The sequence below is a fragment of the Pan troglodytes genome, chromosome X, assembly GCF_028858775.2.
Source record: "Pan troglodytes isolate AG18354 chromosome X, NHGRI_mPanTro3-v2.0_pri, whole genome shotgun sequence".
NCBI lineage: Eukaryota > Metazoa > Chordata > Mammalia > Primates > Hominidae > Pan > Pan troglodytes.
The window spans coordinates 79,074,658-79,097,298 of NC_072421.2; the positions used below are offsets into that span (position 1 = coordinate 79,074,658).

Genomic DNA, 22,641 nt, shown 5'->3' on the forward strand with positions numbered 1-22,641 from the left:
TACATATATGAAATAATAAGTTGACAACAAAGGAGGATAGGAAGTGCTTAAGTGTATGTAACGACTAAGAGCATTTACCCACAGTAATTACTTGATCTAGGCCAGAGTTCCTGTGGAGAAAGGAAGGTTTGATAACTGAAAGAATAGGGGGAAAGGTGTAGGTAGACAAAGAAAAGGAGACTGGCTTTATACCTCCCTCAACATTAAAGACCTAGAGGCTGTAGCGTTTTCTGCCTGCTTCTTCCTTTTGCCTTCCACAATAATTTGTTTCAAGCTTCAATGTCATTAGATACTGCAGAGCTTCTGATTCAAATTAACTACTTTAAGTGATTAGGACAACTTGTAAGCAGGTACTCATTAAATCTTCTGGAAACTTGCCATAAAGCACTTAATTTTTTAAAATCTTCTGTATATGTGGAGTTTTTTTAATCTACATCCACCTTCCAGGACTGTCAGCTCCTGCAAGACAGTGACAATGACTTCTGTATGTCTCTATTTTACTCAGTAACTAGGATAAAATAGACAACAAATATTTATTGAAGATCTATTTTATTTATTAATTCATTTATTATTAGTATTAATTGTCTTATGTGTGTCTTTTAGAGAAAAGTTAGACTGGTAGTATATTTTGGGGGCTGGTGGGAATATTATTATTTGATAGCTTGATTAAAAATGCCTAGTAGCCCAAATTAAAGTACGAGGTACTATCCTAAAAAATTACAGAGGTACCACTCTTTTTTCATTATGAGAGCTTCGTTATACTTCAACACATTATATAGTAATGGGTGAAAGCAAAAAAAAATGATCTTTTGATGGTTGAATAATGGTCTAAATAGAAAGCTGTTCTCACTTTCTTTAACATCTTTGTTATAATATCTTTTTTAAAACCTTCACTTTTATTATTTGGTTCTTAAGTGGCTTTCCTTAAAAAAATCACATTTATCTACTATAAAAATAGTTTTGTTAAAACAAAGCTTTGGAATTTCACAGTGAAAAGACAAAGGACTACAAATGAAAAAGGTCAACCAAAGGTGAGGGTCTGATGAATAAAAATACTCTGTTGTATATGACAAGCGTGGGGCACCATCTGATAGTGGAGGGAAAAGTAATGAAAAAGGTAGGAACAGCAGGCCTCATAAAGCATATGAGAATTATTACCAAATTAGAACACAGAACGTGCCAAATTATAAGAAGCAACATTTAACGTGGGCAGGCTTCATTTGTTTTGCGTGGAGAGCTACAGGAACCATGTCTGATTATCACTGGGGATTGACACAGACCTTTCTGACAAGTATTCTAAATAATAGATTCTAGTTCTAGCCATTACCAAGAAAAGTGAATAGTTATAACTTGATTTCAAAGCAATTTACTATTGCACCATATAGAGTTTGTTGTATAAAGGGAAATCATAAGATACACAGACTGCATAAAATAGAACATGTGTCTTATATTTCATCATAGATTTTGTTGTGTTTTAGATATTTGTTTTTTCTTATAAAGTACAAACTTAGGGGGCTTAAGCAACTCTTGTTGTTAGAAGGATATTAACAATTTATTTTTAATATGGAAAATAAACATATCTATATAGAATAATTTTTGTCTATTTTAATGAAGTGGCATTGTGTAATGGAAAGGCCATGAGCTCTGGAATCAGTCAGAGCTCAGTTCAAATCTCTGTTCTGCAACATACTAGTTGATTAATTTAGGCCCAGTTAGTATTTGCACTTCATTTATTATTGTGAGGTTATAGTGAGGATTAAATGGAATAATATATAAGTAATTTTAATATAGTAAACATTCAAATATCAGCAATTTCAAATGTTTTAGGCACATGCTATATTTAATAGTTAATAAATCAAAATACGTTTTAATCTTGCTTTATCCCTAAATTTTACTTGAATATCTTTTCTTTACCTGACCTTGCCACTTTGACTAGCTGTTATTTCCCTAGCTAAAAGAAATGAATTAACCATATCTCTGGTTTTGCACAATTGATATTTCATCTTCACCTCTCTTAAACCTTTTTAAGGTGACATTTCTGCAAAAGAATTAGAGAATACTTGAGCTGTGGGAGACTTAAAACCACATATACTTCATTTATCTTTTGTCTGGCAATTGTTATGAGACAGAAAATGTGTATGTCTGTACTTAAAAAAATAGAAAAATTACAATTGAATTTTAAAAATACATGCAAATTGTATTTCTAAATTCATATATATGATATATATATATCAAGTTAGAAATACAATATATATATCATATATGATATATATGATATATAGTCATATATATCACACTGTCATCATATATCATATATATATATATATATATATATATATATATATATATATATACTGTCAAGATGATGTCATGTCACCTTAGATCATAAAGTGAGAACAGGAATCATGTCATGAGGGGAAATCATATAGGACCATAGTGATCAGTGATTAAAAACTGCAAACAAAGAACTATCCTGTGCTGAAAAACACCAGGCAACATGTAGTATTTCAGGAATTTCAGCAGTTGCTCAATGTGAAGCTTGCTCTCTGAGGATTTTATTATTCCATTTCTCTCAAACAATCACAAATTTACCCAAGAGAATGGATATTAGTAGTTACTGAACTGCTTTATTCTTTCTGTTTTACAGAAGGAAAATAAAAAATGAAGCCTGTATGATAACAGGTGGGAAAACAAGAAATTGATGGTAATTGTCAAGTCACCAAATGCCATTTATTAGAAGATATTATTGAACATCATTAAACAATAAGGAAATGAATTCTCTGGAGATTAATTAGCACTTGACAATTCACTTAAGGCTTTTTATGCCCACATTATTTTTTGAATATTTTAATATTTTCCAGAAACTTTAAAAAATAAAAATAAATACATAAAATTTCACTGTCCAAATAAAAACTTTATTTATGTGACACATTTGTAACAGGAACTCAGATTCCTTCTTCAAAATTTGCACACAGAACTACAACTGAACTCAAAAAATCTGTAACAGATTGAGAGCAGATTGTTGACTATCACATTTTTGGAAGACTGGTTGCTTACTAGTAGACCAAGCCTATCTACTTAAAGTAGCTGAGGCTGAAATGAAAATACTGCAATTAAAAACATTTTAAAAATATAGTCCTGGAACACTATCATCATGAAACTCTTTTAGCTTTTGGAAGAGATTCTAAACTATTTAGAGAACAAAGAAGCAACATCATAGTTGCTTGACAGGAGAGGCAGTACTTTAGGACTAAACTGATAAGAGAGAAAATGCAATTTAACAGATAAAATGACATACATTGGTAACAATGCCTGACTCTGAGTGTAACAAATACTTTGAAATAATATCTTCAAAAATTGAAACAATAACCAGAAAACATCATTTTATAAACTGCTGTGAAACAAAAGCTTCTTATATTCTCCTCTTGCTTCCAAAGAGAAATAGCCATAAATGTTTCTTAAAATAGTGGGAGGTAGGTTATACTGGACTGATGCCGAATGTCAGAAAATTTACGCACCCAGCTAATGAAAGAAAACATAAAACAGCAAGTCAGTAAGAAAATGTGACTCTAACTTTCAAGAAGTGGAAAAGCAAAACATCATGTTGACTGAACATGTTATACTTGAAAAACATTAAACCATCATTCACACAAATGAAATACTTTGTGTTTATTTGAATTATATAAGTGTAACCACCCAGTGGGTTCACCTTGCCTGCTGCCTAGACAGAGCCAATTTATCAAGACAGCAGAATTGCAATAGAGAAAGAGTAATTCACGCAGAGCCGGCTGTGCGGGAGATGAGAGTTTTATTATTACTCAAATCAGTCTCTCCGAGCATTGGATCAGAGTTTTTAAGGACAACTTGGTGGGTTGGGGGAAGCCAGCAAACCAGGAGTGCTGATTGGTTAGGTAGGCGATTAAATCATGGGGAATTGATGCTGTCCTCTTGTGCTGAGTCAGTTCCTGGGTGGGGGCCACAAGATCAGATGAGCCAGTTAATCGATCTGGGTGATGCCAGTTGATCTATCAAGTGCGGAGTCTGCAAAATAACTCAAGCACTGATTTAGAAGCAGTTTAGGGAGGGTCAGAATCTTGTACCCTCTAGCTGTATGACCCCTAAACCATAATTTCTAACCTTATGGCTAATTTGTTAGTCCTACAAAAGCATTCTAGTTCCCAGGCAAGAAGGAGGTTTGTTTTGGAAAAGGACTGTTACCATCTTTGTTTTATACTATGAACTATAAACTAAGTTTCTCCCAAAGTTACTTCAGCCTACACGCAGGAATGAAAAAGGACAGCTTAAAGTTTAGAAAGCAAGATGGAGCCAGCTAGGTTAGATCTTTTTCACTGGCTCAGTCATAATTTTGCAAAGGCAGTTTCATAAGCATGTGGGCCCTGGAGACAGCTCTTCTACTTCCTCGCCTTGTGACTTGAGCAAGTTATTTAATTTCCATGCCTTACTCATATGTAGCATGGAGGTAGTTAGAGTGTCTATTACATAAAGGTGGATCTGAGAATTAATTGAAATAAAATAGATGAAACACTTAGAAAATATACTCATCAAAAAATAAGCACTTAACAAATTTAGCCATAATTTTATATAAATATGAATATGTATATTTTTTCCTCACCAGTCGGTTAAAAAAGAACAAGGACTAAGCTTATCAAATAGCATTTTCAAATAATTGGCTGTCTCAAGTAAGTTTGCTTCTAACTGATTCCATGGGTTTAATTGGAGTGGAGCAATCCCAGACAGCCTACAGTAACTTTAAGTAAAAATATCAACAGGTTATTACTGATATTAAAAAAGTTGAAGAGGAGTAATTTATTCCAAGAGACCCTTTGTGAGTCTTGGTTTAGCTAGAGCTAAAACTGGAAACTGTGTTTTTACTGATCACCGCTTTACCTTCTGCTTTGGGGTTCATGTATGGTAATTTTCTGGCCATTTTCAGGATATATTTCCAGGGTAGATTAGTTTAAGCTAAAGGTTAGCAACCTGGTTTTTATGTTCTGAGTGCCACATTACAAGATTTAAAGTTGTTTGTTTATCCTGGGTTGGCTCTGGGCAAAATTGAGGATTAGACAACCCTGACTTATATCTTTAGTTTATACCTCAGATTCCTAGTTTAACATTCTTATCCTTCTGGCTTTTAATATGAGTCATTTTCTGGGAATTTCTCATTTTTAAAGGGTTATACTAGAGGTGGAAGAATATTTGTCTTTACTATAGCTTCTGAAATGAGCACAGTGAGGTGAGTTGCTATCACCCTTCCTCACATCTTCAGTAGAGAATAATTTAAAAATAACTCAGTGTAAGAGGTGACAAATTGTTGTTCATCCCATGTACAGTATTCTCCCCATCTGTGCCTCTTTCTGCCCACCCACTGGAAATTAGAAAAATATCTAAATATCTGAACCCTAAATGAATAAGAGCAGGAAGAAACCCTTGTAGACCAGAAGCCATTTTGGTGGATTGAAGGGTGCATTGAAATGTTATTAAGGGACTTTGGAAGGATTATTAGGAGGATAAAAACACAATTTTGAAAGTGTAGCAAATAGAATAAAACAGTAAAATTTCCCTGAACATGAAATATTACTTTTATTAATAATACTACAGTGCTTTAGAGGCTACAAGAATGTATTTCTTGCAGACAAGTAGTTCTCAGCCCACAAAAGGATATAGAAACTGTCATTCATTTAGAAAACTAAACATTTAATAGTCTTGAAAGTGTTATTGTATAAATTCTTGGAAAATGGCATGTTTTACATATGGAACAAAGTAAGGCACCATGAGTACCAGAAATCCAATTTAATCTTCAAGAGTGTTAGTGTGATCACTTTTCCTTAAAGTTAAATGCAAATATTACTCTCACACATTCTTTTTTCTTCAGAATTATTACTTGTGCTATGAGCATGAAATGCTATGTGGGAGCTAAGTTTTCTCAGAAGTACCATACTAATATCAAGTACTTTGTGAAGATGTGGATCAGTATTTGTTAGTCACATTCCTATTTTCATCTTCCTTGGTGTTTCTAGCACTGGAAGTAACCATGAATGGAATTGACCTTACATTTGTTTCACTGTCATTTTTTGTCTTTTTTGAAGAGCATTAGGTATGGCAAATATTGTTGTTTGTGTAAAAATAAGCCAGCTAAACTTAGGATTGCATCAGAAGCAAATAAATTAAAATTGCAATATACTATGTTTGCTTTACTTTTCATAGGCAGACTATGTTATATTTCCATTTACATAGGGAGTGTGTAATAGTAAGGTTAAGAAGCAGTCTCTGGAAACTGACTACCTAAATTCAAATCCTAGCTTCCCTTTTTAGCCTTATGGCTCTGAGAAAGTTACAGAATCACTCTAGGCCTTAGATTCCTCAACTGTAAAAGGAGAGTGGTAATAATGTTTCGAGAGTGGTAATCTGTAAAACAGATTCTTCTGCCAGCTATTGTGAGAATTACATGCAGATAATACAAACAGCTTAACACAGAGCCTGGTACATAGTAAGCTCAAAGTAAATGTTAGGTTTTTTGTTTGTTTGTTTGTTTGTTTGTTTTTGTTTTTTTCTACTACTGCTACTATTGCCACGACTTAAGCGGCTGCTGCTGCTACTGTGACTACTACTACAAATACCAAAACTATTATAGTATAATAGAACAAATATATGGATGCTCCTAGTACTACTACCAAGAGTATCCAATACCACCATTATTGCTAAAATGAGAACTGAGCGCTTCCTGTCATTCTTCTTTTTCTGAGGCTTACATCTTCCCACTTCACCCTGACTTAGAAGGAGTAAAAATTACCACTGCCTTCAACACTGTTGTTTCAACTTCCCATCCTAACACATACATGTATGCACCTTGATAATGTCTGCATGAGTGCTGTTGAAGTACTGACTGTATCTTGGGGAATGCTGACCCCAGCAGGAAAATACATACTGTCTGTGTCTTTTCTTCAAAACCTGCCCCAGGCTGAGTGACATATGGTGCCCCCAAACCAACCCTGCGATAAGACTTTATTGTTGGCTGCAGCTAAACCCTCTTCTCAGTCCAACCCGTACATTGAAAAAATGCCATTCATAATGAGGTGATATACACATACGTAGCACCTTTTTCATCCTGAAAGCATAATGGCTTCATTGCTAGTTAAATTGAGCTGTCTTTTTAATCTCACATTTTATAGCCTGAATAGGAATTCAGTTTATAGTTTATAATCTTTTCTTGACATTTATATTCTATTTCCCTCCTCCTTCACAAATGAACAGAGTCATTGCAGATTTTTCCTGGGAGACTATGAAACTTACTCTAGCAATACTGAGAGGCACATTAGAAAAAATGCTTAGGATTTTAAGAATAAATAATAAGGCAGTCCAGGGTATGCTTTATTATCCATTAACATGTGTTTAGGTTGGCCATTTATAGTAAAACCACCAGCTGAATGTCATACAAGTTCATAGAAGGCTGTATCTAGTTTATTCTGAGCCACTGGAAACTCTAAGCAGGGTTGTAAAATGTTCTTGTTTCCTAAATACCGTTTAAAATAAAATCGGACAAAAAATCTACTTTGTGTCTATATGCTATTATAGCTGACAGATAAGAAAAATGCCAGGGATAATTGAGGAGGTTTCTGTATAAAATGTTAACACCTAACAAGAGCAAGCTTTCAACATAAAGGCAAAGATTTCTATAGATTTATATATAGGTTTGTGTGAAAATTTAGGAGATAAAACAGATCCTGTTTCTAATGCCATTTTATTTCTAAACGGTAATGTGTAGATATTCACTGCCTGTGGCGTAAGGAGAGAAGAGGAAGAAATACCTATCATAATATAGTCCAGAGGTGCCTGCAACTTCATAAACCTGGCATTACAATTTAGCTTAATGCTGTGCCTAGATATGGTGGGGGGCGGGGAGGGAGAGGTGAGCTGAGTACAGGCCGTACGAGGCCATGGTATTTTTTCCCTTTGGACTGGAGCCATATTAAATGATATTTTTGCAATTCTATTAAATTAGAAGGGTAGAGTCATTGGTGCATCAGAATATTCTCAATCCTTTTGGTTTGGAGACCTACATAGAATCAGCAGTAAGCAAAAATGAAAGGTCAGAATCCTGTCAATATTTGACTGGCTGAAACAAGACATACACCTAAGCTGACTAAATGTAATTTGATCAAAAGTGTGATGGCTGACTTGTCTGTTTAGCCCAAATTGTAATTTGGTCCCAAATTACAATTGTCACTAGCATTGAGTTCTGGTCATTTCAATACAGAATAAGGGTGATTGGAAATGTTATGTGTAGGCATTTGTTGGAACAACTTAAATGTTCAGAAATAGAGGAGTACTTAAACTACTAAAAATAATAATATAAACACAACAATATTTGGCTTTGGAAGGTTTTGTTCCAAAGTGTTAGCAATAGTTTTCTCCAGATGGACGGGACTGTGGGTATTATGTTCTTCCATTGCATATTTGTATTTTTCTCTGAGAGAACCCTCTGCTTTCCTCTACTTTTGTAGTAACAAAAAAGGGAATTAAAAGAGCTAAGGAGACCAAACGAATTTTTTTAAAAGGAAATGTAAAAATCTGGAATTTTGGGTGAATTTAGCTTATATTTGTTCTAAGACAGTTATACCTGTTAGAATAGTTTGACTATGTTTTCATTTTCTGGCACCATGCCAAATATTTAAATTGAATTAAAATGTTTTGAAAAATAGACACAAATTCTTAATCATCCACAAAGGGCTTCAGGACTATTCCTATGGCACTCCAAATGGACACATACTCAAAGAAAGAAAATATGTAATTTTACTCCACCCAAATAAAATTTTGGCTAAATTGTCTTTTGGACAGCTTACTTCAGTTCAAATTTTGTGTAAAGATTTCTATTTTCAGTCCACCCGTCAAGGGACCTTGCATGATTTTTCTGGTCTTTAAGTAAATCATGTGATAAACATTCGCAATAAAATGTGCAAAACGTGATGCATATTGAAAAGAGAGAGAAAAGGAGTAGTGTATACTTCAAGTAGTATATAACTCATGACTAGGAGTGAGATCTGTGGGACAATGATTTAACTGATGCCCTTCAAATTATATTGGTACATAACAAAATACTTCTATCTGGTTAAGGCCAGATTTTGAGATCATAGAAAACTGTGAGCAATAAAAAGCTTTAACAGAGACTTGGGTCTCGGAACTCTGGACCCTGGATGGCAAGAGAAAAATCACTTTTCTTCCAAGCTTTGAAATATCTGGAAGTCTGAAAATCAACACAGGTCACATTAGGTAGCTTTTAGTTCACTAGCTTGGGTCATCTTAGTGGTATTTATAAGACTGAAGAGAAATGTTACCTTTCGTTTGTGGAGATTGCTTTTGCAGAATATTCCATATTCCAGAGAATCCACATGAGACTAAAGAAGGGAGTTACGCCGTTTTCATTCTTTTTTTTTTTGGAGGTGGAGTCTCGCTCTGTCGCCCAGGATGGAGTGCAGTGACGCGATCTCGGCTCACTGCAACCTCCGCCTCCCAGATTCAAGCGATTCTCCCGCCTCAGCGTTTTCATTCTTTAAAAAAGCTTGATAACAGAGGCAAATTCTTCCACCGCATACTCTGAGGACTCATAGCCCTTGCCTGACTCACAGTGTAGGCGGAAGCCTCCTGCTTCCTACAAAGGGTCTGTAGATTCCTTCAGATTTCCTGTTCTGATACTGCATTGGTTCTTTTTATTTATTATTATCTTTTTTTTTTGAGACGGAGTCTAGCTCTGTCGCTCAGGCTGGAGTGCAGTGGCACAATCTGGGCTCACTGCAACCTCCGCCTCCCAGGTTCACGGGATTCTCTTGGCTCAGCTTCCTGAGTAGCTGGGATTACAGGCGTGTGCCACCACGCCCAGCTAATTTTTGTATTTTTTTTTTTTTTTTTTTTTTTTTTAGTAGAGACGGGGTTCACCATGTTGATCAGGCTGGTCTCGAACTCCTGACCTCGTGATGCGCCCGCCTCGGCCTCCCAAAATGCTGGGATCACAGGCGTGAGCCACCGCGCCCGGCCTGCATCGGTTCTTGAAAAAAAGTTCACAATGTGAATCTTTACATACTATTTTGTCCTTCCAAGTGAGAAAGGTATGCTAGCAATGCTTGTAATCCCCATCTTGGGGAAAAAAAAAAAACCGGGAAAAAAATGATAACAATAAGAAGCAAAACTCAAAACACCACTAAAAAAACACAGCTATTTAAAGAAAACTCCTTGAAGGTAATTTTATGAATAAACTTTTAAAGGTTTAATTGGTTTAGGTTTTTAAATTATCACAAATCCTTAGAATTACAATCTAGTTTAATACTAATTTATTACAACACATTTATAATGCTTTTCCTTCTGTTGATTAATTACTAAGATCCTCTTCTTATTGGAAAATGTAGGCATTCTTGTGCTTTCTTAATTAACAAATGTGATGTGAATTCAATCACCAGAAAGGACCCATTTATTATAGCCTATAGGGTACTGGGGGGAGCAATTTGCTTCTACCTTGTTTTCCTGCTACCAGAGTTTTCCAGAAAGAAGCTCTTCATTGCAGCAAACATAGTCGTAATCCTCTTTACTGTTTTTTTTTTTTTGTTTTAACAGATAAAGAAACTATTAAATAGTGAAATTTGAAATCTTCCACTTAGATGGAAACAAATGGGCCAACATTCCTTTTCAAGACCTTGAGATGGAGGTAGCTTAGTTTTAGGAGAGACAATCACAGTATCTGAAATAGCTTCTGCCATAACTCAAACTGGACATTTACAAAAGCTGAGATAGGATTTCCTTTTAAATCAATAGGAGAATAGGAGGAGGTGCCATTTACTCAAGTGGTTGACACCAATAGCTTCACAACAAATACTATATTTTAGCTACTTGAAAAGTAAGGTTGGGATTGGGGGCAGAAGGGTACATAAATAAAATGCTTTTGGACTTTAATTGCAAGCCATTTATTCTCTTGGATTATTTCTTTGGCCTGTGCACGTTAACACTTGTCTTGAATTGTCACATCCCTGCACCTCAGTTCTGTAAAGTTAGTTGACAGAATCTTGGAAAAAATATCTAAAGATGTTGGGTAACTGAATGAGAGAATGAGATGATATTTGATATTCTGGCTACAAATTTTAACTAGAATAATGGTGGATATTTGTGTGTGTGTGTGTGTGTGTGTGTGTGTGTGTGTGGTAGGGTAAGGCAAGTCAGGAGATATGATTCTGGCAGACTTCCCTTAAAGCAAAATAATTATGTCTCTAAATTGGATAATTTTTAGCTACTTTATTTTTTATAGTTTTTTTCTGTTAATGATTCTGATTAAGATTCGACATATATTTTTATTTCTTTTTAAAATGAGTGAATTATATTAAACCAGCCCAACATCAGTTTTTTTAAGTAAACATTAACTGACTTCACTTTAATGTATGTCATTAAATTCAAAGTCATTTTGAAGTAATACTTTAACTTACAATTCTCACGTCTTTTAAATTTTTATTGTCTCAGATCTTCTTTAACTTTATATATTGTCCAAGTATTCAAGTGCATTTTACTCCTAGAAACTTCATTATTTCACATTTAGATTTCTCCAATTGTTTCACACGATGCTGTTATCCATTATAAGAGTTTGATCAGGCAGTTTAGGTGGGGCTTAGATGTTTCGGGTAGGTGGTGTGGGAGTTTTCAGATGATTTCAATTGAAGACAAATTGTACAAAAGAACCTCTTGTGTCATTCCAACACCATCTAGTGGTTAAAATATTTGCAGAAATTTTTGTTTTGTTTAAGACTGAAGACACACTGGCAAAAGGGTAAAATGTTGTATTCTATTTATTGGAGACTGATTATCACGATGTGCTTCAGGCGGATGAGTGCCTGGCCCAGCATCAGTAGAACATGTCTTTCAAATTGTGTGTGTGTGTGTGATTCTGAAACTTAATCTTCTGAATTATTTTCTGTGATATAGCAGAGATCACTTTGTAATAATTTAGCCATTCCTGGTTCCCTCAGTTCTTCCTAAGGAAGAAAGAGGACTGGAGTTGAAATCAGAAGACCTGGATTTTAATCACAACTTTATTCCTAACTATCTTTCTAACCTACATATGTCAACAATTATTCAGGGTCCTTATTTGTAGAAAAAGCATACAGACCTGTATTTCAGAGTTGTTTTGTTATAAAGATTAAACAATAATATAAATTTTAAAGCACTTTATATCTGTATGGTGTTATTGTTACTGTTATTGTGAGTGAGTTCACTCAAGGAATTTATCTTCACGTTATCTTGACTTCTTTTCTACTTAACTACAGTCTAAATTCTGCCCTCACTGTTCCACCAAAACTATCCTTTGCTGAAGTATCTACTGTCTTTCATATTGACAAATTAGGACACTTTCTTTTGGGGTCTTTTGGAGTTCCACAGGAATTTTAAGATTGATTTTTTTTTGTATTTCTGTAAAAAATACCATATGTATTTTGATAGGTTTTGCATTCAACCATAGATTGCTTTGAGGTAGTATGGACGTTATAACATTTTTAATACTTCAAATCTATGAACACAGAAAATTTTTTTCACTGATTTATGTATTCTTTTATTTCTTTAATCAATGTTATGTAGTTTTAAGTCTCAGATAATATATAACCTCTTCAGAGAAGCTTTCCCAGACCATTATATGTAAGTAAATTTCCACCTGCTTGTTTTTCCGTATCACTCTACCCTAGGTTGTTTATTTCCTTCATAGCATGTATCACTCCATCTCTCTCCTTCTCTCTCAATTATTCTTTACCTATTTTCTTCTCCACTTCTGTGATGTCTGTCTCTTGAATATAGGCCGTATACATGGCTTATTCACCACTATATACTCAGTGTCTGATACAGTGTCTAGCTTCTATAAAATGTGTAATAAACATCTGTGAAATAAGCAAATAAATAATTAAATATTTAATATGATTAATATGCAATAAGGATATAAATTATGGACATACATAATAGTAGAGCCACAAAATACATATATATGTGTGTATATATCATACATATTATACATAACATGTTATATATTATATTATAATATTGTAATACAATATTATACATAACAAGTTATGTATAATATTATAATATTGTAACACAATATTATACATAACATGTTATATATAATATGTAGATATACATTAAACCGTGGCTTTAATGTATACTTCATTTAACTAGATATGCTAGTTACCACATAGATTTGTTCATATGGAATAAAATTTTGTGTCTTGACGCCATTTTACATCATTAAATGGGCAGTGTATAATAGTACCAAAGGCATAAAGGGAATTGTATGAGATGTCGCTGAGTCTTGTTGATTTGACATCTTTGTGTTTAGAAGCATTAATTTTGACCTATCGTTCATAGACTGAGTGAAATGAATTAAGGGAAGTAAAGATGGAAAGTAAAGTGAATTGGTTTAAAAATGGAAATAAGGAGTCAGCCTTTTAAAAGACCAGGTCATTAGCAGACCTCCTTGCACTGGGAAGCTTTTTGCCCATGATAAGCATGGTTAAAAGGATGTGCTTCTATCACATGAAACAATTGTATGATAATTTTTCAAATGTCAGAATGAATTTAGCAAAATTTCACAACTCAAATGTCACCTAAAAAGCAAGAATTATACAAAATTACTTATGGAAACCAAGTGAATAGGATGATCCCCTGACTGGGCAATTCAAATGCATTTACAAAAAATTGCATAGTTCCAAATTGGAAAGAAAGCTCTTGGGGCAAGATGCTCTTTTGGTGCATTTAAGGAAAAAAAATGGAGTCACAGTAAAACATTTCTGTCATTTCAGAGAATTGAAGAGCTGATTACGGGCTAGGGTGCCCTTAGTTTCTTTTTAAATTTCAAACTTAACAATGAAAGTTATTAGCTGCTTCCTTCCACATTTCTGAAACAAACTGAAAATAGCAGCTTTATAAGGACGCATTTTCTAAATGCTTTGAAAGCAGTTGGTTTTGTTGTCTATTTGCAGATTTTTTTTGTCATATAACACCTCAGGTTTTTTACCTAGACTGATAGATTTCCTCCTTAAAGCCCTTGTTCCCACATGTAAAGTCTAGGACAAATTTCAACTCCTTCAATTAATTTTAATTCAATCATACTTTGATTTAGAAACCCAAAACAAAACAATATTTTGGACAATTTATAATTTTCCATTTTCTCTTTCCCTTCCTTTTCTCTCTTAAGCCCTTTCTTACTTTCTCTTCTCTCAGTCTACAGAAGATGAAGCGGCAAACATCACTCACTACTCATCCTTGCTGATAGTTTATTTAATGGTATTGTTAAATATGCATTTAAAGTCTGCACAACTTGCATTCCACTTACTATATAGCTATCTGAGTTCACTCATGTATCCCTAAAATTAGGAATTAAATGCATTCAGACTATGTAGTCTGTTAATCTCTTTAATTAAGGATTTAAGAATAAATATAAATTACGTTGGTACTCTCAAAATGACATACAATGGTAGTCAAATTTCTTTAATAGTGAATTATGTTATATATAGAATGTATCACCCTTATCCTTCTCCTTGCTTTGAATTGAAAGCCTCTTCCCAAAGGAAAAGTCAGAGTCTGTGGATCAAGTCCGGTAGAAATAGCAGTTGTTTGGTAGACAGGAGCTGTTTGTACAACTTTTTCTCTCTCTCTTCTGATCTTATAAGGATAAGTGTAATTCAAATGAGCCTTTGAAACTGTGAACTAAGAGCCAGATTAGAAGATAAGTTTTACCTAGACTACGTAATTGCATGACACTGTGCTAAGATGCTTTCACATCTATTATTTCGCTTTATTATTATGTTACTTAACATTGATGTATTCTATAAATATTTATTGAGCAACAACTATTTTCTGAGTAGCATGCATAGTGCTTGAAATATAGAAGTAGACAGAATAAACACTGACTTTGGCTTCTATAAGCTTATGACCTAATCAGTATAATTATTATAAAAATGTTAAATGTAAGACTTCTGATACTTTGAATTTATCTCCTATCATTATTAATAGCAGACTAGGCAATGTGCTCATTTTTGTAGATAATCGGGGAATTGGATAATCACATTTAAAAATATAGTAAAGGTGCCTCTCGGCACAAAAATTTGAGAAGACAATTTAAAATGCTATCCTCTCCCATTCCCAGAGAACACTAAAAATATAAAATATAGGATTTCTCCATATGTTAAGATGTTTTATTTTGACTTTGACTACTTTAGGAACATTTTTTGAATTTCACATATCATCTCATTTTTGAGTAGCTGTTATGATACAGTAGAAGAGCATGGATTTAGAATTAGGCAATCTGAACTTGAGTCATAATTCTGTAAAACTTACTTCATTGGCATTAGAAAATTTCTTGTTTTTGGTTTTCTGATCCTCAGAATGAGGGGTGTTTAACGTTGTTTTGTGTTAGCACTGAGACTAGGTAATTTATAGACAATAGAAGTTTTTATTCGGCTCATAATTCTGACAGCAGGGAAGTCCAATAGCATGGCACTGGCATCCAGTGAGGGCCTTTAGGCTGCATAATCTCATGGCAGAAGGCAGAAAAGAAAGTAAGAGTGAGAGAGACAGAGAGGTTCAAACTCAATTTTACAAAACTTCACTCTTATGATAGCAAACCCACTCCCACAATAATGTCATTAGTCCATTCATAAGGGCAGAGCCCTCATGACCTAATCACCTCTTAATGGTTCTACCTCTTAATATCATCACAAGGGCAAATAAGTTTCAACATAACTTTTGGAGGAGACATTGAGACCATAGCAAGGGGCTTCTTAATGGGGTCAATATTGGCTTTCTGGGCAGGACAATTCTTTGTTGTTTAGCATTCCTGACCCCTGCCCACATTTAGTGGGCAGTAGTAGGCGCCATTGTGACAACACAAAAATGCCTCCCACCTAGTATTGCTCTCAGCAGCATTTCACATGAATCAGCCTCCTACCTTCTAGAAATATTATCTTTATTTGACAACCCACTTTCTTATTTTCCTCTTACCTCTCTGCTTCCTCTTTTGCTGTCTCTTTTGAAAGCTTATTCTCATTACTATATCACTAAATGTTGGAGTTCCTCAAGAATTAGCTCTAGATCCTTTCCTCTTTTCAATTTTTCTGAAGACCTCACCCATATCCATACACAACTTTATTTACTGACTGTACACATATGACTTACAAATATATATCTCCAGGCCAAATATCTCCTCTGAGTTCCAGCATATATAGATAACCATTTCTTTGACATACTCACTTGTATATACCATAGGCATCTTACAGTTTTTATTTCTGAAAATGAACTTTTGATTTTCCGTGCCAACTTGGTTCCTACCCTGAGTCTACCTCAGCTAGGTTAGTTTTACCACCTCCTACTCATTTGCTGAAATATGAAATCTTAGCATCATCTTTATACCTCTATCTCTGTCACACTGTCTTCCTCTATGTCAATTTGGTCACTAAGTCAATTTCTTCTATATCTCCTCTGCCATTATTCAGGCCCAATGTGTCACCATCTCTTACCTGGAATACTAAAATGGCCTCCTAAATATTTTTCTCATATTCATTATGGCTTATTTTCAACATATTTTAAAAACACTGCAGCTAGGGTGATCTTTTTGAAACAAATCTGATCAAGCCACTTCAGTTTTTTTTTTGTATATTTCTGTTGGAGATAGTTGAATTTATTCATCCACGTCATTAAAAAGACAACAACTAAAAACAAAGGCTAAAATACTTTATTTACTTTCTTTACTGTTTACTAAGCATTAGTCTTAGTAAAAAGTAAATAAAAAAATAACATGACCTGTTAAGCTTTGTGCAGTCTAACCAGCCTATCTCTTCAGTTCTGTTAATAATATAATCCCCACGTACTCTACAACCTAGCCACAAAGGGATTTTAGTTGCTCTAATGTGTCATGTGTTCTCCTACCATAAAGCCTTACCAATCCTACTCCATCAGCCTAAAATGGTTTATTCCCCTTCATGTACTTAATGTCACTCATCCTTCAGATCTTAGCTCAAGTGTCACTTCCTTAGAGAAAACTTTACTTAAACTTCAATTTAAAATATATTGCTTTCTCATAAAATTGCTTTATTTCCTTCAGAACACTTTTCTCAGTTTGTATTTATTTGCTCATTAACGTAATTATTTCACCAATAGCTACCTCCCCGAAACATTACACTACACTGTAAGACTTATAAGCCTATGGACCCATTCGACTTTAGTTCCCCATTGTAACCCCAGTGCGTAATATAGAATCTGGCACATAATACATGTTCAATAAATCTTGTGCCAAAACTTAATGAATGGCTATTAATATTGAATGTTTGCTTCTTTTGTCATCCTCCTTAAGACAAATTTAAAGTAACATACCAATAGGAGTGTAAACCCATTTTGATATATAATGAATAATAAGGACAAAATGATGTGCCTGAGGAAACTGGAAGACATTAAAATGAAAATCCGTTACAGCACTTTGGCTGAAAATCCGTTACAGCACTTTGGCTCTGTGATTTAATTACTTCTGTTTTGAAACATAGTGGTAGACTTTTATTACCGATTTTATGTGACCTGGTGTTTTCATTTTATATATATGTTTTTTTTTCCCACTTATCTGTGTGAGAAAAAAAAAATCACAGCACTTTCCCTTGGCATTAGTTTATGCTGAACAATCCCTTTGAATTTTAAGATAATTCTCATGGGTAGCGACTATCTGAGACGGGTGATGTGGGTGGTAAAGGAATTTACCCATACAGTTGTAGGTAAAGAAAGGGAGATTTATTAGAGAAAGTAGGAAAATATGTTGCAAGAAAGCAATGGGAAGACCATAAAGAAAGGAGCTGACTGCAAAGAGACAAAAGCTTGCTGGAGATTTTATAGAATGGTACTTGTGCCAGAGAGGGCTATATGCAGTAATGATAACGCCAAGGTGACAGTGAGCTAACTTGCATTTTTCTATCAGCCAAGGTGTCTGGTGATAGCTGGGTGCAGACAAATTGTGAATTATTTGTTCAGGAGGGCTGTGTGTCCTGGACCACGAAGAAAACCAGACTTACAGCTGATCTACTTTCTCTTTTTTCTGTTCTCTGCTCCCACCAGCCTGACTCCTTTTCCCTTATTAGGACTTCACAATAATGCTCTAAGTTCCATTCTGATCATTTCCAGATTAAAACACACAATACACACACACACACACACACACGCCCCCCACACCAGGGACATATTTAAGTACTAATTTAGTAAGAAAGAGATGTGGTTTTTTGCTTTGTCATTTTGTATGGAATGACCGCCCATCCTCTCGTTCACTTACTAGATGTGAGAAGAAGAAGAGAGACCTCTCCAGCTGTTAGTGAACACATTCTCATTAGGGTAAGCTGTCTGTATATTATGTAGGTGATCTCATTGACTAGAACTAATCCTTACCTGTTTGGTCATACTATACTTGGGTTTTTCTCCTAATAAAAGGAGGCATAACTATGCAACTTCCAATTTTGCATCCATCTGCAATTAGAAAAATTGAGAAACAAGTTTAGATCATGAGGGAGTAAGAACACCAAGAACCCGTATTCTAGCCTTTGCTCTATTACTATACAGCTTCCCATATTATCTTGGGGAAAACTTTTAACTTTTTTGTGGCTTTGATTTCCTAATCAGTAAATTAAAATGGTTGTTTACATGATCTCCAAGGGCCTATCTAGGTTGAACAGTCATGAATTATGAATGTTTTCACTTCAAATTTTTATTACAAGTACTTTTGGTTTCTTTACTAATTCATAATTCTAGGTTACATTATTTCAGTAACTAAGTTTATTTTCCATTTGCTATTATAAAGCAATTGCTTATAAACTGACCTACGTGGCCAATATGTAATTGGAAATTTTTCTTGGGATATTTTAGTTCTTGGTGGAGCTTTTAATACTGTCTCAATCACTGAGGATTTATAAAGATTTCAACAGTTAAATTACAAAATACGCTCTTTGACATAGGGTTTCAGAAGTACCCAGAATTGAAAGGAAAATGCCTTCTTTCTACATTAGAAACAAGGAGGAGCCATAGAAATTTGAAAGTAAAATTTATATCAGTTATTTTATCTTTTTATATAAATAGAATTTAAAATGTTGATTATAATATGTGGACTATTATTGCATATAACAACAAAATGTTAAACATAAACTATTAAGAGTGATTTTGACTCACTGATACTGAAAAAAAGTTGGGTATTTTAATCAAAGAATAGATGAGCACTCAAAGACTATTCTGCTTCTAACATCATTTTGGCACAGTCCATAATTTTCTGGGACACATTTTCAGTGCATATACTGGCTTTCTATTTGTAAAACATGTAAGTTTTAGTAATAATAATTTGTCTAAGACTGTGTACATATAAGCATGGCTAATGCAACTCTTTATATCCTTTTCCTCAAATATTATTATTTGATTGCTCAAGTTGTAAAAAGAAATCTGTTGTTTTTATTATAATTGAATGACATCTTTAGGTTAATTAGAGGGAAATTCAGTTTTACTGTCCTATTGCTGCCATATGAAAACTGACTTCAATGATTGCATAATATATATAATATAATGCATATATATAAATTATAGGAAATAATTTATTGAACAAATTTTTAGAACCAAATCAAACTTTATTTTTTCCAACATATTATTTTTTAAAATATCAAGCCTATGGAATTTCAAAAACAAGCTGGGCACTGTGGCTCATGCCTGTAATTCCAGCACTTTGGGAGGCTGAGATGAATGGATTACTTGAGGCCAGGAATTCGAGACCAGCCTGACCAACATGGCGAAAACCCTTCTCTGTTAAAATACAAAAATTAGCCTGGCGTGGTGGTGCATGCCTGTAACACCAGCTACTCGGGAGGCTGAAGCAGGAGAGTCGCTTGAACCTGGGAGATGGAGGTTGCAGTGAGCCAAGATCGCATCACTGCACTCCAGCCTGGGTAACAGAGTGAGAGTCTTGTATATATGTATATATTATTGTCATTTGCTGAATTATTTGAGACTGAATTGCAGATATCCTGACTATTCACCCCTTAATATTTCTTAATCCATTAATATTTTCTTTAAAAAAAGGCCATTCTAGTACATAATCACAATCTATCAAATGCACAAAGGTTAAATTGATAAAATGGTGTTAGCTAACATATTTTCATATTTTAAATTTTGCCAAATGTCCCCCAATTTTTAATAGTATTTTTCTCCTGATCCATGATCATGCAGTACATCCAGTTGTCATATTTTTAAATTACCTTTAATATAAAACTATTTTTCAGTTTTCATTGCCTTTTATGACACTGGCATTTTTGAAGAGTACATGCAAGTTGTTTTGGAGAAAATAACTCAAGTTGGATTTATTGATTGTTTCTTCATGAGTAGGTAAGTTATGCATCTTTTGTGATGCTATAACACATTAAAGTTTTAATGTTAATATTTGAAGCCCTTTGTCAATTTTTCCCTTTTCCCCACCCTTGGCCCGTATCTATCCAAACTTCTTTTGCATAAATCTCTTATATAAATTCCTTATTTTCTACCATACATTTTACTCATGCTCTTCATATTACACAAAATGACTTATTTTTACCATACATAACCCCATTTCATCAGGGCCTGCCTCACAGTGCACATTTTAATATTAGCCTTCTCTTACTCTACCTTTTCCTGCTTCTTTGCTAAATTTGCCTTTTCTTGTTGCACTTGTACATATACACGTGCCAAGTTTGAACTTGGTCTGTATCTACTTTTTGTCTTGCCTCTCTAGTTTGGTTCAAAGACAGAGAGCATGCTGTTTAATTGTTTTGTTTCTTCCATGGTACCAAGCCCAGATCTTCAGTAGATGAATAAATCCATCTCATGATTCTGATTAATATGTACATTTGTAATTTTATATTTATTTATTTACTTTTAAGACAGGGTCTGTTGCCCAGGCTGGAGTGCAGTGGTGCTATCACTACTTACTGCAGCCTCAAACTCCTGGGCTCATGCAATCCTCCCACCTCAGATTCCCCTATAGCTGAGACTACAGGCATGCACCACCATTCTCAGCTAATTTTGTGAAATTTTTTTATAGACACGGGGTCTCATCATGTTGCCCAGGCTGGTCTCGAACTCCTGGGTTCAAGCCATCCTCCTGTCTCAGCCTTCCAAAGTGCTGGGATTATAGAGGTAAGCCACCATGCTAAGCCATTTTCAATTTTAAATAAAGCATTTCAAATGCTTATACTACAGATACTGCCAATATCCTTACATACAGATGTAGATGCCTCTTCTTATGCCTACCCTGAAAAAAGCTTAAGATTAAAAAATAAGCAAGTCAGATGAAATCAACAATGTTGAAGATGCCGTCGATGGATCTTTTTATTTTATAGTAACTGACCAAGTTCCTCATATATGCTATATATTTAGACACATGTTTTGTTCTGTTGCAGTTCTTTGATCATTTGCTGGCTGGGATAGAAGATATATCAGGACACTGGGGACAATATTACTGGAAAGACAAGTGAGGATTTGCCAAAAGCATACCTGTGTATATGTATAGAAAAAAAATGAGTCTGTTTATTTTTCTGTATGTTTCTGTTGGCAGTAGTTGAGCTTTATTCGTCCACATGACATTAAAAAGATGACAGCTAAAAACAAAGGCAGAAATCTTTCTTTTTCTTTCCCTTACCAGGAGAGACATGATTGATATAAAATCCAGACTCTAAAACTAAAACAGTGTGCCATAAAATTTCTGGCCATCCCTTTCTCTTGAGAATATTATGCACAGATACAGAGAAAGGGGGTTTACATCAAATCATATTGCTATCCTATGTAAACCTTCTAATATTTTGCCACTTAAAAATATCCAAACTTTTACCTTGGTTTAGAAAGCACTGCACCAACTGGCTATTACGCTTTCTTGCCTCATCTCATACTATTCTCCCTGTCATTTACTACACTTCAGCCATATTGTCATTCTGTCTGTTTCTTCAATACATTGAATACAGCCCATTTTTACCTTAAAGCCTTTGCATAATGTTCTCTTTGCCTGGGATGTTCTACATGATCCTTTAATGCCCAGAATTTTCTTGTCATTCAAGTTTTAGTTTAATTTTGTCTCCTCAGAGAGTTTTCCCCTCACTACTCAATCATTCTCTATATTAGTGGACTGTAATTCTCTGAAGAACACATAACTCTGATATTTTAATACTTAATCTTACTTATTAAATAATATTTTTTACTTTTAATTTAAAAAACATTATAAAAATATATTGTTATTTTTACTGTATGTTTCTCTCCTACTAAAATATAAACTGCGTGAAGTTAGAGATCTTGTTTATCTTGTTAAATTACAGAGCAGGTACCTAATAAATATTTTTGAATGAATAAATGAGTGACGATAAATTATAAAAAAGGCATTTTTGTGTGCTGATACTAAATTCAGTCCTGTATTTAAATTCAAATGTTTAATTTATATTAAATTATAATTTATTTCTAAGTGCCCTGATAGCAATACATATCAAAATCTGCTGCTTCTGCCTACATTCCTGACAGGAACTGTATAAAATAAAAGATCTGGTTTTAGCAGCAAACATGAGGAACAAGTGCTAGGCTTGA

General features: G+C 34.3%; 1 long non-coding RNA gene across 1 annotated transcript in view; it reads left to right on the forward strand.

Annotated features, from left to right (window-relative positions):
* LOC134809278 (uncharacterized) overlaps positions 1-22,317 on the forward strand; it is an 80,498-nt gene extending 58,181 nt beyond the window's left edge. The window contains exons 2-3 of the long non-coding RNA XR_010154630.1: positions 18,344-21,210; positions 21,474-22,317. This is a non-coding gene — a long non-coding RNA (uncharacterized LOC134809278). The remainder of the gene's footprint in view (positions 1-18,343; positions 21,211-21,473) is intronic.
* The last annotated feature ends 324 nt before the right edge of the window (positions 22,318-22,641 follow it).